Source organism: Somniosus microcephalus, chromosome 25 (assembly GCF_052327205.1).
Source record: "Somniosus microcephalus isolate GS21.2 chromosome 25, FLI_Smic_1.0, whole genome shotgun sequence".
Taxonomy (NCBI): Eukaryota; Metazoa; Chordata; class Chondrichthyes; order Squaliformes; family Somniosidae; genus Somniosus; species Somniosus microcephalus.
In genome coordinates this window covers 53,304,633-53,320,498 of record NC_141011.1, presented here as the reverse complement: position 1 = coordinate 53,320,498, position 15,866 = coordinate 53,304,633, and the positions used below count along the sequence as shown (strand labels likewise).

General features: G+C 46.6%; 3 non-coding genes across 3 annotated transcripts; all 3 read left to right on the top strand.

The window, feature by feature from the left end:
• Positions 1–8,089: 8,089 nt before the first annotated feature.
• On the top strand, positions 8,090–8,253 carry LOC147100830 (U1 spliceosomal RNA). The gene has a single exon (XR_015073627.1). It is a non-coding gene; the product is annotated as a U1 spliceosomal RNA (small nuclear RNA).
• Positions 8,254–11,226: 2,973 nt separating this feature from the next.
• LOC147100829 (U1 spliceosomal RNA) lies at positions 11,227–11,390 on the top strand. Its single transcript, XR_015073622.1, has one exon. It is a non-coding gene; the product is annotated as a U1 spliceosomal RNA (small nuclear RNA).
• A 2,973-nt stretch (positions 11,391–14,363) lies between these two features.
• Positions 14,364–14,527, top strand: LOC147100828 (U1 spliceosomal RNA). Its single transcript, XR_015073621.1, has one exon. It is a non-coding gene; the product is annotated as a U1 spliceosomal RNA (small nuclear RNA).
• Positions 14,528–15,866: the final 1,339 nt, after the last annotated feature.

Sequence of the window (15,866 nt, the reverse complement as noted above, 5' to 3'; positions counted from 1 at the left end):
AAGCTTTAATGGAAATCAACTTTTCCTAATTGTCTTCATGATTCATGAAAAAAATCAGACCAGTCATGGCCTTAAAGACCGTTTGCATAGAATGACCACCTTCCTTTAGTGACCTTTATTGAGAGTTCCAAAATAACTAGATCAAACCTAAACCCTGTATCATAGGTAGAATTTCCTTCCTATTGGTATGTGGGAGGGGGTGGGTGCGGGAGGGGAGATGATGCTTTTGATCAATATCAATTGACATCTGTTTCAAAGGTGGTCATTCTAGAGGGGCTTGGCCCCCTTTCTCAGACTGTCCCAGGTATAAGAGCTTTGCTTTGAGGAAGAGAAGTCTGTTTCTCTGGGGAATATGGTGAAATCTGTACTCGTTTTGTTTGCTTCTTCACTTACGATATTACACATGGTTCACCAGGGACTAAAATGCAACATTGGTTATTCATGTTGAAGCCAATCTGGCAACTGAAATGGTTCCATGAGGCATTGTACCTAGGCACCTAGCCAAGAACTGACAAAAGACATCACGTTTGCTGCTGGGGGATTTGAGTGTCACCCACTGCCAGGACCTCACATCCCACCACAATAGCATCTTAATTTATTCATTTTTATTCTTGTTTAGAGGCGAATTTGATGTTTTTCAGTATGAGAGGTGACAGTCCTGGGGAATGCAACACCTTTCCCTTTTTATCCTGTGACGCTGTTCAAGATGTCAAGTGCTCCCAGCTCAGATGTAGTGCTGTTCTCGTAATTCCCCAGCATTCCCACATAAAATCAGCATAGAATCAGTCAGCTCAGAAGGAGGCCATTCGGCCCATCTGCTTGTGCCAGCTCTTTGACAGAGTTATCCAATTATCCCACTCCCCTGCTCTTTTCCCATAGCCCTGTAATTTTTTTCCTGTTCAAGTATATAACCAATCCCCTTTTGAAAGTTACTATTGAATCTGCTTCACCACCCTTTCAGACAGCGCATTCCAGATCACAACAACTCGCTGCTTAATTTTTTTCCCCCTCATGTCGCTTCTGGTTCTTTTGCCAATTATCTTAAATCTGTGTCCTCTGGTTACCGACCCTCTGCCAGTGGACATCTCCTCATCCCAAGAAATGTTGCAGAGACTGGGAGTAAGCCTAAGGTGCCTGAATATCACATGGACACAACTGCAACATTTCCCCTTCTGTCCTATGGAAAAAAAATCAAATATTGAACAACATTTTCAGTGATCTCTCTGTGGACTTGGTCTTCAGCCCTGTTTGTTGCTCTGAATTGGTTTTGTGGTCGAGTGTTCAACTCATGAGAACTTAATAAATCTCTAAAATTAGATACACAATGACTAATGTCTGGGGGGCTCTTGTCTTGTGGGGGGAATCAGTTTATGGCAACTTTTGTTGTTGTTGATTATTGTTATCAGGAGAGAAGTACTCTGGGAAATATTGACACTTTGTGGACCGAGAACCAGGTGGATCTACATCCAAGATAAAAGTACAAAAACTAGGATGAACTAGCCAGTGTACCATGAAAGCTAGATATATTTCAACACTAGGGTTCCCAACCCTTGGGTTCAATGGGTAAAACCACTACCTGTATTGTTTAATCATTGTTTCTAGTGTCAGCCATGCTTCAGTGGGCAGCACCCTCGCCTCAGAGTCAGAAGTTTGTGGGTTCAGGTCCCACTCCAGAGACTTGAACAAAAAAATCTAGGGTGACACTCCAGTGCAGTGCTGAGGGAGTGCTGCACTGTCGGAGGTAACGTCTTTCGGATGAGACGTTGAACCGAGGTCTCATCTGCTCTCTCAGGTCGGATGTAAAAGATCCTCAATCAACATAAGAAAAACAAAAATCTGGTCATTATCACATTGCTGTTTGTGGGAGCTTTCTGTGCTCAATTGGCTGCCGCGTTTCCTACATTACAACAGTGACTACACTTCAAAAATACTTCATTGGCTGTAAAAGCTTTTATAGATATGTGAAGAGAAAAAGATTGGTGAAGTCAAGCGTCGGTCCCTTGCAGTCAGAATCAGGGGAATTTATAATGGGGAACAAAGAAATGGTAGACCAATTAAATACATATTTTGGTTCTGTCTTCACAAAGGAGGACACAAATAACCTCCCAGAGATGTCGGGGAACATAGGGTCTGATGAAAGGGAAGAACTGAAAGAAATCAGTATTTGTAGGGAAATGGTGTTAGAGAAATTGATGGGATTGAAGGCCGATAAATCCCCAGGGCCTGATAATCTACATCCTAGGGTACTTAAGGAAGTGGCCCTAGAAATAGTAGATGCATTGCTGATCATCTTCCAACATTCGATGGAACCTGGAACAGTACCCATGGATTGGAGGGTAGCTAATGTTACCTCACTATTCAAAAAAGGTGGTAGAGAGAAAACGGGGAATTACAGACCGGTAAGCCTGACATCGGTAGTGGGGAAAATGCTAGAGTCCATTATAAAAGATGTAATAGCAGAGCACTTGGAAAACAGTGACAGGATCGGACAAAGTCAACATGGATTTACAAAAGGAGAATCATGCTTGACTAATCTACTGGAATTTTTTGAGGATGTAACTGGTAAAATAGATAAGGGAGAACCAGTGGATGTGGTGTATTTGGACTTTCAGAAGGCTTTCGATAAGGTCCCGCATAAGAGATTAGCGTGTAAAGTTAAGGCACATGGGACTGGAGGCAAGGTATTGACTTGGATAGAGAACTGGTTGGCAGATAGACAGATAGAAAGCAAACAGTTGGAATAAACGGGTCTTTTTCCGAGTGGCAGGCAGTGACTAGTGGGGTACCGCAGGGATCGGTCCTTGGACCCCAGCTATTCACAATATATACTAATGATCTAGACAAGGGAACTAGATGGAATATCTCCAAATTTGCAGACGACACAAAGCTGGGTGGGCGTGTGTGCTGTGAGGAGGATGCTGAGAAACTCCAGGATGATTTGGACAGGTTGGGTGATTGGGCAGAAGCATGGCAGATGCAATATAACGTGGATAAATGTGGGGTTATCCACTTTGGTGGCAAAAACAGGAAGGCAGATTATTATCTGAATGGCAATAGATTGGGAGAAGGGGAAGTGCAACGAGACCTGGGTGTCCTTGTGCACCAGTCGCTGAAGGTAAGCATGCAGGTGCAGCAGGTGGTTAAGAAGGCAAATGGTATGTTGGCCTTCATAGCGAGAGGGTTTGAGTACAGGAACAAGGATGTCTTGCTGCAGTTGTACAGGGCCTTGGTGAGACCACATCTTGAGTATTGTGTGCAGTTTTGGTCACCTTATCTGAGGAAAGATGTTCTTGCTATGGAAGGAGTTCAGCGAAGATTCACCAGGCTGATACCTGGGATGGCAGGAATGACGTATGAGGAGAGATTGGGACAATTGGGCTTGTACTCGCTGGAGTTTAGAAGAATGAGAGGGGATCTCATTGAAACTTATAAAATTCTGACAGGACTGGACAGACTAGATGCAGGGAGGATGTTCCCGATGGTCGGGGAGTCCAGAACCAGGGGTCACAGTCTAAGGATAAGGGGTAGGCCTTTTAGGACAGAAATGAGGAGGAATTTCTTCACCCAGAGAGTGGTGAACCTGTGGAATTCTCTACCACAGAAGGCAGTAGAGGCCAATTCATTAAATATATTCAAGAAGGAGTTGGATATATTTCTTAAGGCTAAAGGGATCAAGGGGTATGGGGAGAAAGCAGGGACCGGGTACTGAACTTGGATGATCAGCTATGATCACATTGAATGGCGGAGCAGGCTCGAGGGGCTGAATGGCCTACTCCTGCTCCTATCTTCTATGTTTCTATGTAAAGCACTTTGGATGCCCTGAGGTCGTGAAAGGCACTATAGAAATGCAAGTCTTTCTTTCTTAAAGGGCTAAAAACATTGCAATGTGATTTTGCTGCAATCTTTAACCAAATAGTCATGTTTCAATATCTGCCTCCAATACAGTCCCTCAAACCAGCACTACTTATGTAATTAGTCCAATTGTCACCAGCAAGGTGAGTCCCACGGCGGGGGGCGGGGTGTGTCCCGGGGTGGCAGCAGCCTAGATTATTTCTCTGCTCCTCCGCAGCCCACAAAAGTAATTCCAGATTTACCTTTGCCGGGCCTCTTCTTCCATCGCTTGTGGAACTGATTGGACCAGTTCCTGCCTAAAATGGCAATCAAGGCTCATACTAAAAGGGGCTTATCGCCCGAATCAGGCGGGCGCTTTGCACACCTGGCGTTAGGCCCCTTTTAAAATGACACTTCCAAATTCTCAGGCCTAGAAATTCACTGGCCTTAGCGCCGCTTTTGAGGCGCTAGAGGGCCTAGCGCCGAAGTTATGGCCAGTTTAGAAATTGACAGGGGCCCTAAATCGGCGTTAGGCCGGTAGCGCTGCGCCGGCACCGATGACGTCATCGGTGTGCGCAGCGTCCCGGTTGCCATGGTAACCCGCCCGAACTCGGAAATTGAGTTGCGGCCGCCTCGCCCGTGGCAGCCGCAAGCAATGTTCTGGCATAGCTGCCTTACAGAACTTTGCGCCGGCGCATTAAAGGCCCCGCGGCGGCCAGCCGCTTTCCCGCCGGCCGCCTGGCCGCAGCTCCCTCCCCGGACATCCCCCCCCCCCACCCCCCGGAACAGAAGCAAGCCCGGCACTTGTCCGAGGTGCCGGGCTCATTTTTAAAAAGATTATCGCGGGCCGCGGCCGGGTGCAGCCAGCTCCTCCTTAACGGAAGGAGGAGGCCTGCACTTCCCGAGCCTGCCGCACCGCAGCGGGCGCCGCAGCGCCGGAATAGCGCCGCAATGCGGCGCGTGGCGCCAGTTTTGAGGCGCTGAGACCCCTCAGTAGCGCCGGCAGCCGTTTGGGCGCGGCGCTACTGAATTTTTGGCGCGCGCAGGGGGACTTAGCGCCCGCACTAACTTCCGGCGCTAAAGCCCTCGCTGCGCCAAAACCGAATTTCTAGGCCTGAGGCCTTTTAAATTGTTGACTGGGAATGAATCGTCTGCACTGACCTCTGTGCCTGATTTTTTGATCCAGGCTATTTCTTACTCTAGTGCTATCTGTCTCTCCCAATCCTTTGTGCACCTTGTTTCTCCTTTCTAATGCTACATCCTGGTGCCCATCACCCTGCCAAATTAGTTCAAACCCACCCCAACAGCACTAGCAAACTCCCCTGTGAGGACTTTGATCCCAGCTCTGTTGAGGTGCAACCCGTCTGGCCTGTACAGGTCCCACCTTCTTCAGAACTGGTCCCAATGTCCCAGAAATCTAAAGCCCTCCCTCCTGCACCATCTCTCCAGCCATGCTTTCATCTGCTCTATCCTCCTATTTCGATACTCACTAGCTTGTGGCACCGGGAGTAATCTAGAGATGACTACCTTTGAGGTCCTGTTTTTAAATCTCTTTCCTAGCTCCCTGAAATCGGCCTGCAGGACCTCGTCCCTCTTTCTACCTATGTCGTTGATAACGATATGAACCACGACCTCTGGCTGTTCGCCCTCCCGCTTCAGAATGTTCTACAGCTGCTCGGTGACATGCTTGAGCCTGACACCAGGGAAGTAACATACCATCCTGGAATCACGTCCGAGACCACAGGAACACCTATCTGCCCCCTGACTATAGAATTTCCTATCACTATTGCTTTCCCGATCTTCCTCCTCCCCCCCCGCTCAGGACAGCTGAGCCATCCTTGGTGCCGTGGACTTGGCTCTGGCTGTACTCCCCAGAGGAACCATCGCCCTTACCAGTATTCAACTGCTTGGAGAGTGAGATGCAAATAGGGGACTCCTGCACTACCTGCCTGGTCCTCCTTGTCTGTCTGATGGTCACCTATTCCCACTCTGCCTGCACACTCTTACGCTGCGAGGTGACAACCTCCTGAAACGTGACATCCACGTGGCTCCCAGCCTCATGGATGCAGTGCTGTGACGCCAGATGCCATTCGAGCTCCGAAACCAGGAGGGAATTCAAGAGTTTAGGGCCCAGGCAGATGAAAGCACGCCCGCCACAGGTGGACTGAATAAAGTAGGGGATACGCTAGAGGCCCAAATTGCAGGAACGCAGAGATTAAAGGCGACATGAGGGAAAATGTTCTTACGCAGCGAGCGGTTAGCATCTGGAAATCACTGCTTGAAAGGGTGCTGGAGACAAATTCAATTGTGGCTTTCAGAAGAGAATTGGGTAAGTACCTGAAAGAAAAGAATTTGCAGGGCTACGGGGAAAAGGCAGGGGGGTGGGACTAGCTGAAGTGCTCTTGCAGAGAGTCGGCACGGGCTCGACGGGCCGAATGGCCTCCCTCTGTGCTGCAATCATTCTATTATATGACCTCGGAGGGTTGTAGGCAACGGTCCCTCTAATTTGTTTCTTTGGCCCGCACGCCCTGTCAACGGGCTGTGCGGCCCATTCAAAATTCAGCACGTGCACGTTTTTTCTATTCAAAAGCCGGCTCACCGGATGCGCGGGACCTGCAGCGCTCTGCGTTTCCACGCGGCTTTAAAGAGTGCATTGGTTGCAGGGCTGGAGGAGGTTACAGGGAAAGGGAGGGGCGATGCCGTGGAGGGATTTGAAAACAAGAGAATTTTAAAATCGAGGTGTTGCTGGACCATGAGCCGATGCAGGTCAGCGAGCACAGATGGTGATGGGTAAATGGGACTTGGTGCGACTTAGGATACGGGCAGCAGAGTTATTGGAGAAGCAACCCTTTCTGTTACTTCTTTATTTGTGGATGACGGCATGTGGTTAAGAAATAAGAAATAAGAGCAGGAGTAGGCCACGCGGCCCCTCGAGCCTGCTCCGCCATTCAATGGCTGATCATCGACCTCAACTCCACTTTCCCGCCCGATCTCCATAGCCCTAGAGTCCAAAAATCTATCAATCTCAGCCTTGAATATACCCAAAGACTCAGCATTCACAGACCTCTGGGGCAGAGAATTCCAAAGATTCACAATCTTCTGAGTGAAGAAATTCCTCCTCATCTCGGTCTTAAATGGCCTACCCTTTATCCTGAGACTATGCCCCCTAGTTCTAGACACTCCAGCCAGGGGAAACAACCTCTCAGTATCTACCCTGTCAATCCCCTTCAGAATCTTGCATGTTTCAATGAGATCACCCCTCATTCTTCTAAACTCCCGAGAGTATAGGCCCATTCTACACAATCTCTCATCGTAGGACAGCCCTCTCATGTTGTTTGCAAAGGAAAATGCCATGGTTCTTAGAAGGTCCTGGTGATATTCCCTGCCACAGGACATCATTTTGATTTAAGGCATGACTGAAATGGAACAGGAGAAAGTCTTACTGGAAGCACTGACCATGCTGGAGGAAGTTAGGATTGCTGCACCGTTGGCTCGAGTACCTCAATATTTCCAGTGTCTCCCTTACATATAACAACATTAAGGAACATTTATTTTCCAGCTCCGTGTCTAAGCTCTTAATGTGGCTTTTCCTTATATCATTTACTCACTATGAGGACAATGATCTTACTGAAAAGAGTGAGAAAGATTGCAAACAAAAACAACAACGACAACTTATATTTATATAGCGTCTTTAACGTAGTAAAAACGTCCCAAGGCCCTTCACAGGATTATTATAAGACAAAAAATGTGAAACCCGCTTAAAGAAATGAAGGTAGGTTTGTTGGTGAAATATTTCAAGCACATTGAGCGAATGTGACAAGTGAAGACTTGATGGGCCAGAACCTCACTACTGTATGTCCCTATCGGTCTTTATGGGCAAAACTTGAAAATTGCTTTTTCAAAGACATCAGATTCCGAATTATTGTTCATATGAAGATATGACAAACATTTACTTCAGATGCAATAAATATAAGGAGAGATTTATTTCCAGAAAACTTTCTGTGGCCTGAAGGAAAGTTACTGAGGGAGCGTTCGTTTCCTTTTAAGGACAATATGCAAATATGCATGGCCGGCTCTGTATTATTGCAGCGTTTTGTCAAAGGGTATATCATTATATATTGCAATATTTTAGCAGAATCGACATGAGAAAACAGCAGCACTTTCTGAATGAAGGGACATTGTGATTTTAAAAAAGGAGTCGTTGAGACGGTAAGAGGCAGTGAATGATGTGGCGAGGCAGTGTGTGCAGCTGGAAAGCATACTTACCTGGCAGGGGAGACACCATGATCAAGAAGGTGGTTCTCCCAGGACGAGGCTAGCCCATTGCACTTCGGGTGTGCTGACGCCTGCGATGTCCCCAAATGCGGGATACTCGACTGCAAAATTTGTGGTAGTGGGGGACTGCGTTCGCGCTCTCCCCTGGCTTTACAATTAAAATTAGAATTTCAACACCATTCTCTTTTCAACTAAACTCTCACGTTATCTTCGCTCATTTGCGTTGTTTTCAATTCTAACTTCGCTTTATTCCCAACAGAGGGCGCTGCGACACAAAATCTTTTTTAACAACTCTGCATAATGGCCTATTCAAATCGCATCATAAGCGGTCCCTGACGCTCACATTTCATTTCATCTTTACACTCACAGTTATATTCATCCTTACAACTAAGAAATTACACATTTTGCACAATCAACAATTATACACCGCATGCAAGAAATGTTTCAAAGCTGCATGCCAACTCTGCACTTATTAACTACAGAAACAATCATACAGCACACAACCAGGCCATTCGGCCCATTGTGTCTCTGCCGGCTCTTTCAAAGGGCTATCCAATTAATCCTACTCCTCTCTTCTTTCACCAAAGCCCTGCAATTATTTTACCTTCAAATATTATCCAAATTACCTTTTTACCTTAGGTCACCTCGAGCTGGGGTGGGGAAGGCGGGGAAATGTCCTACTGTCGCCTCTGGTTCTTTTGCAAATTTTCTTCAATCTGTGTCTCCTGGTTACTGACCCTTCCGACACTGGAAACAGTTTCTCCTTATTTACTCATCATCTTGTACTTATGTAGCGCCTTTAATATAGTGAAACGTCCCAAGGCACCCCACAGGAGTGTTATCAAACTAAATTTGACACCCAGCCGCACAAGGAGATATTAGGACAGATGACCAAAAGCTTGCTCGAAAAGGTAGGTTTTAAGGAGCGTCTGAAAGGAGGAGAGAGAGAGAGAGGCGGAGAGGTTTCGGGAGGGAATTCCAGAGTTTAGGGCCTAGGCAGCTGAAAGCACGCCCGCCACCGGTGGAGCGAATAAAGTAGGGGATACGCAAGACGCCCAAATTGCATGATCACAGAGATCAAAGGCGACATGAGGGAAAATGTTCTTACGCAGCGAGCGGTTAGCATCTGGAAATCACTGCCTGAAAGGGTGCTGGAGACAAATTCAATTGTGGCTTTCAGAAGAGAATTGGATAAGTACCTGAAAGAAAAGAATCTGCAGGGCTACGGGGAAAAGGCAGGGGGCTGGGACTAGCCGAAGTGCTCTTGCAGAGAGTCGGCACGGGCTCGACGGGCCGAATGGCCTCCCTCTGTGCTGCAATCATTCTATTATATGACCTCGGAGGGTTGTAGGCAACGGTCCCTCTAATTTGTTTCTTTGGCCCGCACGCCCCGTCAACGGGCTGTGCGGCCCATTCAAAATTCAGCACGTGCACGTTTTTTCTATTCAAAAGCCGGCTCACCGGATGCGCGGGACCTGCAGCGCTCTGCGTTTCCACGCGGCTTTAAAGAGTGCATTGGTTGCAGGGCTGGAGGAGGTTACAGGGAAAGGGAGGGGCGATGCCGTGGAGGGATTTGAAAACAAGAGAATTTTAAAATCGAGGTGTTGCTGGACCATGAGCCGATGCAGGTCAGCGAGCACAGATGGTGATGGGTAAATGGGACTTGGTGCGACTTAGGATACGGGCAGCAGAGTTCTTGGAGAAGCAACCCTTTCTGTTACTTCTTTATTTGTGGATGACGGCATGTGGTTAAGAAATAAGAAATAAGAGCAGGAGTAGGCCACGCGGCCCCTCGAGCCTGCTCCGCCATTCAATGGCTGATCATCGACCTCAACTCCACTTTCCCGCCCGATCTCCATAGCCCTAGAGTCCAAAAATCTATCAATCTCAGCCTTGAATATACCCAAAGACTCAGCATTCACAGACCTCTGGGGCAGAGAATTCCAAAGATTCACAATCTTCTGAGTGAAGAAATTCCTCCTCATCTCGGTCTTAAATGGCCTACCCTTTATCCTGAGACTATGCCCCCTAGTTCTAGACACTCCAGCCAGGGGAAACAACCTCTCAGTATCTACCCTGTCAATCCCCTTCAGAATCTTGCATGTTTCAATGAGATCACCCCTCATTCTTCTAAACTCCCGAGAGTATAGGCCCATTCTACACAATCTCTCATCGTAGGACAGCCCTCTCATGTTGTTTGCAAAGGAAAATGCCATGGTTCTTAGAAGGTCCTGGTGATATTCCCTGCCACAGGACATCATTTTGATTTAAGGCATGACTGAAACGGAACAGGAGAAAGTCTTACTGGAAGCACTGACCATGCTGGAGGATGTTAGGATTGCTGCACCGTTGGCTCGAGTACCTCAATATTTCCAGTGTCTCCCTTACATATAACAACATTAAGGAACATTTATTTTCCAGCTCCGTGTCTAAGCTCTTAATGTGGCTTTTCCTTATATCATTTACTCACTATGAGGACAATGATCTTACTGAAAAGAGTGAGAAAGATTGCAAACAAAAACAACAACGACAACTTATATTTATATAGCGTCTTTAACGTAGTAAAAACGTCCCAAGGCCCTTCACAGGATTATTATAAGACAAAAAATGTGAAACCCGCTTAAAGAAATGAAGGTAGGTTTATTGGTGAAATATTTCAAGCACAGTGAGCGAATGTGACAAGTGAAGACTTGATGGGCCAGAACCTCACTACTGTATGTCCCTATCGGTCTTTATGGGCAAAACTTGAAAATTGCTTTTTCAAAGACATCAGATTCCGAATTATTGTTCATATGAAGATATGACAAACATTTACTTCAGATGCAATAAATATAAGGAGAGATTTATTTCCAGAAAACTTTCCGTGGCCTGAAGGAAAGTTACTGAGGGAGCGTTCGTTTCCTTTTAAGGACAATATGCAAATATGCATGGCCGGCTCTGTATTATTGCAGCGTTTTGTCAAAGGGTATATCATTATATATTGCAATATTTTAGCAGAATCGACATGAGAAAACAGCAGCACTTTCTGAATGAAGGGACATTGTGATTTTAAAAAAGGAGTCGTTGAGACGGTAAGAGGCAGTGAATGATGTGGCGAGGCAGTGTGTGCAGCTGGAAAGCATACTTACCTGGCAGGGGAGACACCATGATCAAGAAGGTGGTTTTCCCAGGACGAGGCTAGCCCATTGCACTTCGGGTGTGCTGACGCCTGCGATGTCCCCAAATGCGGGATACTCGACTGCAAAATTTGTGGTAGTGGGGGACTGCGTTCGCGCTCTCCCCTGGCTTTACAATTAAAATTAGAATTTCAACACCATTCTCTTTTCAACTAAACTCTCACGTTATCTTCGCTCATTTGCGTTGTTTTCAATTCTAACTTCGCTTTATTCCCAACAGAGGGCGCTGCGACACAAAATCTTTTTTAACAACTCTGCATAATGGCCTATTCAAATCGCATCATAAGCGGTCCCTGACGCTCACATTTCATTTCATCTTTACACTCACAGTTATATTCATCCTTACAACTAAGAAATTACACATTTTGCACAATCAACAATTATACACCGCATGCAAGAAATGTTTCAAAGCTGCATGCCAACTCTGCACTTATTAACTACAGAAACAATCATACAGCACACAACCAGGCCATTCGGCCCATTGTGTCTCTGCCGGCTCTTTCAAAGGGCTATCCAATTAATCCTACTCCTCTCTTCTTTCACCAAAGCCCTGCAATTATTTTACCTTCAAATATTATCCAAATTACCTTTTTACCTTAGGTCACCTCGAGCTGGGGTGGGGAAGGCGGGGAAATGTCCTACTGTCGCCTCTGGTTCTTTTGCAAATTTTCTTCAATCTGTGTCTCCTGGTTACTGACCCTTCCGACACTGGAAACAGTTTCTCCTTATTTACTCATCATCTTGTACTTATGTAGCGCCTTTAATATAGTGAAACGTCCCAAGGCACCCCACAGGAGTGTTATCAAACTAAATTTGACACCCAGCCGCACAAGGAGATATTAGGACAGATGACCAAAAGCTTGCTCGAAAAGGTAGGTTTTAAGGAGCGTCTGAAAGGAGGAGAGAGAGAGAGAGGCGGAGAGGTTTCGGGAGGGAATTCCAGAGTTTAGGGCCTAGGCAGCTGAAAGCACGCCCGCCACCGGTGGAGCGAATAAAGTAGGGGATACGCAAGACGCCCAAATTGCATGATCACAGAGATCAAAGGCGACATGAGGGAAAATGTTCTTACGCAGCGAGCGGTTAGCATCTGGAAATCACTGCCTGAAAGGGTGCTGGAGACAAATTCAATTGTGGCTTTCAGAAGAGAATTGGATAAGTACCTGAAAGAAAAGAATCTGCAGGGCTACGGGGAAAAGGCAGGGGGCTGGGACTAGCCGAAGTGCTCTTGCAGAGAGTCGGCACGGGCTCGACGGGCCGAATGGCCTCCCTCTGTGCTGCAATCATTCTATTATATGACCTCGGAGGGTTGTAGGCAACGGTCCCTCTAATTTGTTTCTTTGGCCCGCACGCCCCGTCAACGGGCTGTGCGGCCCATTCAAAATTCAGCACGTGCACGTTTTTTCTATTCAAAAGCCGGCTCACCGGATGCGCGGGACCTGCAGCGCTCTGCGTTTCCACGCGGCTTTAAAGAGTGCATTGGTTGCAGGGCTGGAGGAGGTTACAGGGAAAGGGAGGGGCGATGCCGTGGAGGGATTTGAAAACAAGAGAATTTTAAAATCGAGGTGTTGCTGGACCATGAGCCGATGCAGGTCAGCGAGCACAGATGGTGATGGGTAAATGGGACTTGGTGCGACTTAGGATACGGGCAGCAGAGTTCTTGGAGAAGCAACCCTTTCTGTTACTTCTTTATTTGTGGATGACGGCATGTGGTTAAGAAATAAGAAATAAGAGCAGGAGTAGGCCACGCGGCCCCTCGAGCCTGCTCCGCCATTCAATGGCTGATCATCGACCTCAACTCCACTTTCCCGCCCGATCTCCATAGCCCTAGAGTCCAAAAATCTATCAATCTCAGCCTTGAATATACCCAAAGACTCAGCATTCACAGACCTCTGGGGCAGAGAATTCCAAAGATTCACAATCTTCTGAGTGAAGAAATTCCTCCTCATCTCGGTCTTAAATGGCCTACCCTTTATCCTGAGACTATGCCCCCTAGTTCTAGACACTCCAGCCAGGGGAAACAACCTCTCAGTATCTACCCTGTCAATCCCCTTCAGAATCTTGCATGTTTCAATGAGATCACCCCTCATTCTTCTAAACTCCCGAGAGTATAGGCCCATTCTACACAATCTCTCATCGTAGGACAGCCCTCTCATGTTGTTTGCAAAGGAAAATGCCATGGTTCTTAGAAGGTCCTGGTGATATTCCCTGCCACAGGACATCATTTTGATTTAAGGCATGACTGAAACGGAACAGGAGAAAGTCTTACTGGAAGCACTGACCATGCTGGAGGAAGTTAGGATTGCTGCACCGTTGGCTCGAGTACCTCAATATTTCCAGTGTCTCCCTTACATATAACAACATTAAGGAACATTTATTTTCCAGCTCCGTGTCTAAGCTCTTAATGTGGCTTTTCCTTATATCATTTACTCACTATGAGGACAATGATCTTACTGAAAAGAGTGAGAAAGATTGCAAACAAAAACAACAACGACAACTTATATTTATATAGCGTCTTTAACGTAGTAAAAACGTCCCAAGGCCCTTCACAGGATTATTATAAGACAAAAAATGTGAAACCCGCTTAAAGAAATGAAGGTAGGTTTGTTGGTGAAATATTTCAAGCACAGTGAGCGAATGTGACAAGTGAAGACTTGATGGGCCAGAACCTCACTACTGTATGTCCCTATCGGTCTTTATGGGCAAAACTTGAAAATTGCTTTTTCAAAGACATCAGATTCCGAATTATTGTTCATATGAAGATATGACAAACATTTACTTCAGATGCAATAAATATAAGGAGAGATTTATTTCCAGAAAACTTTCCGTGGCCTGAAGGAAAGTTACTGAGGGAGCGTTCGTTTCCTTTTAAGGACAATATGCAAATATGCATGGCCGGCTCTGTATTATTGCAGCGTTTTGTCAAAGGGTATATCATTATATATTGCAATATTTTAGCAGAATCGACATGAGAAAACAGCAGCACTTTCTGAATGAAGGGACATTGTGATTTTAAAAAAGGAGTCGTTGAGACGGTAAGAGGCAGTGAATGATGTGGCGAGGCAGTGTGTGCAGCTGGAAAGCATACTTACCTGGCAGGGGAGACACCATGATCAAGAAGGTGGTTTTCCCAGGACGAGGCTAGCCCATTGCACTTCGGGTGTGCTGACGCCTGCGATGTCCCCAAATGCGGGATACTCGACTGCAAAATTTGTGGTAGTGGGGGACTGCGTTCGCGCTCTCCCCTGGCTTTACAATTAAAATTAGAATTTCAACACCATTCTCTTTTCAACTAAACTCTCACGTTATCTTCGCTCATTTGCGTTGTTTTCAATTCTAACTTCGCTTTATTCCCAACAGAGGGCGCTGCGACACAAAATCTTTTTTAACAACTCTGCATAATGGCCTATTCAAATCGCATCATAAGCGGTCCCTGACGCTCACATTTCATTTCATCTTTACACTCACAGTTATATTCATCCTTACAACTAAGAAATTACACATTTTGCACAATCAACAATTATACACCGCATGCAAGAAATGTTTCAAAGCTGCATGCCAACTCTGCACTTATTAACTACAGAAACAATCATACAGCACACAACCAGGCCATTCGGCCCATTGTGTCTCTGCCGGCTCTTTCAAAGGGCTATCCAATTAATCCTACTCCTCTCTTCTTTCACCAAAGCCCTGCAATTATTTTACCTTCAAATATTATCCAAATTACCTTTTTACCTTAGGTCACCTCGAGCTGGGGTGGGGAAGGCGGGGAAATGTCCTACTGTCGCCTCTGGTTCTTTTGCAAATTTTCTTCAATCTGTGTCTCCTGGTTACTGACCCTTCCGACACTGGAAACAGTTTCTCCTTATTTACTCATCATCTTGTACTTATGTAGCGCCTTTAATATAGTGAAACGTCCCAAGGCACCCCACAGGAGTGTTATCAAACTAAATTTGACACCCAGCCGCACAAGGAGATATTAGGACAGATGACCAAAAGCTTGCTCGAAAAGGTAGGTTTTAAGGAGCGTCTGAAAGGAGGAGAGAGAGAGAGAGGCGGAGAGGTTTCGGGAGGGAATTCCAGAGTTTAGGGCCTAGGCAGCTGAAAGCACGCCCGCCACCGGTGGAGCGAATAAAGTAGGGGATACGCAAGACGCCCAAATTGCATGATCACAGAGATCAAAGGCGACATGAGGGAAAATGTTCTTACGCAGCGAGCGGTTAGCATCTGGAAATCACTGCCTGAAAGGGTGCTGGAGACAAATTCAATTGTGGCTTTCAGAAGAGAATTGGATAAGTACCTGAAAGAAAAGAATCTGCAGGGCTACGGGGAAAAGGCAGGGGGCTGGGACTAGCCGAAGTGCTCTTGCAGAGAGTCGGCACGGGCTCGACGGGCCGAATGGCCTCCCTCTGTGCTGCAATCATTCTATTATATGACCTCGGAGGGTTGTAGGCAACGGTCCCTCTAATTTGTTTCTTTGGCCCGCACGCCCCGTCAACGGGCTGTGCGGCCCATTCAAAATTCAGCACGTGCACGTTTTTTCTATTCAAAAGCCGGCTCACCGGATGCGCGGGACCTGCAGCGCTC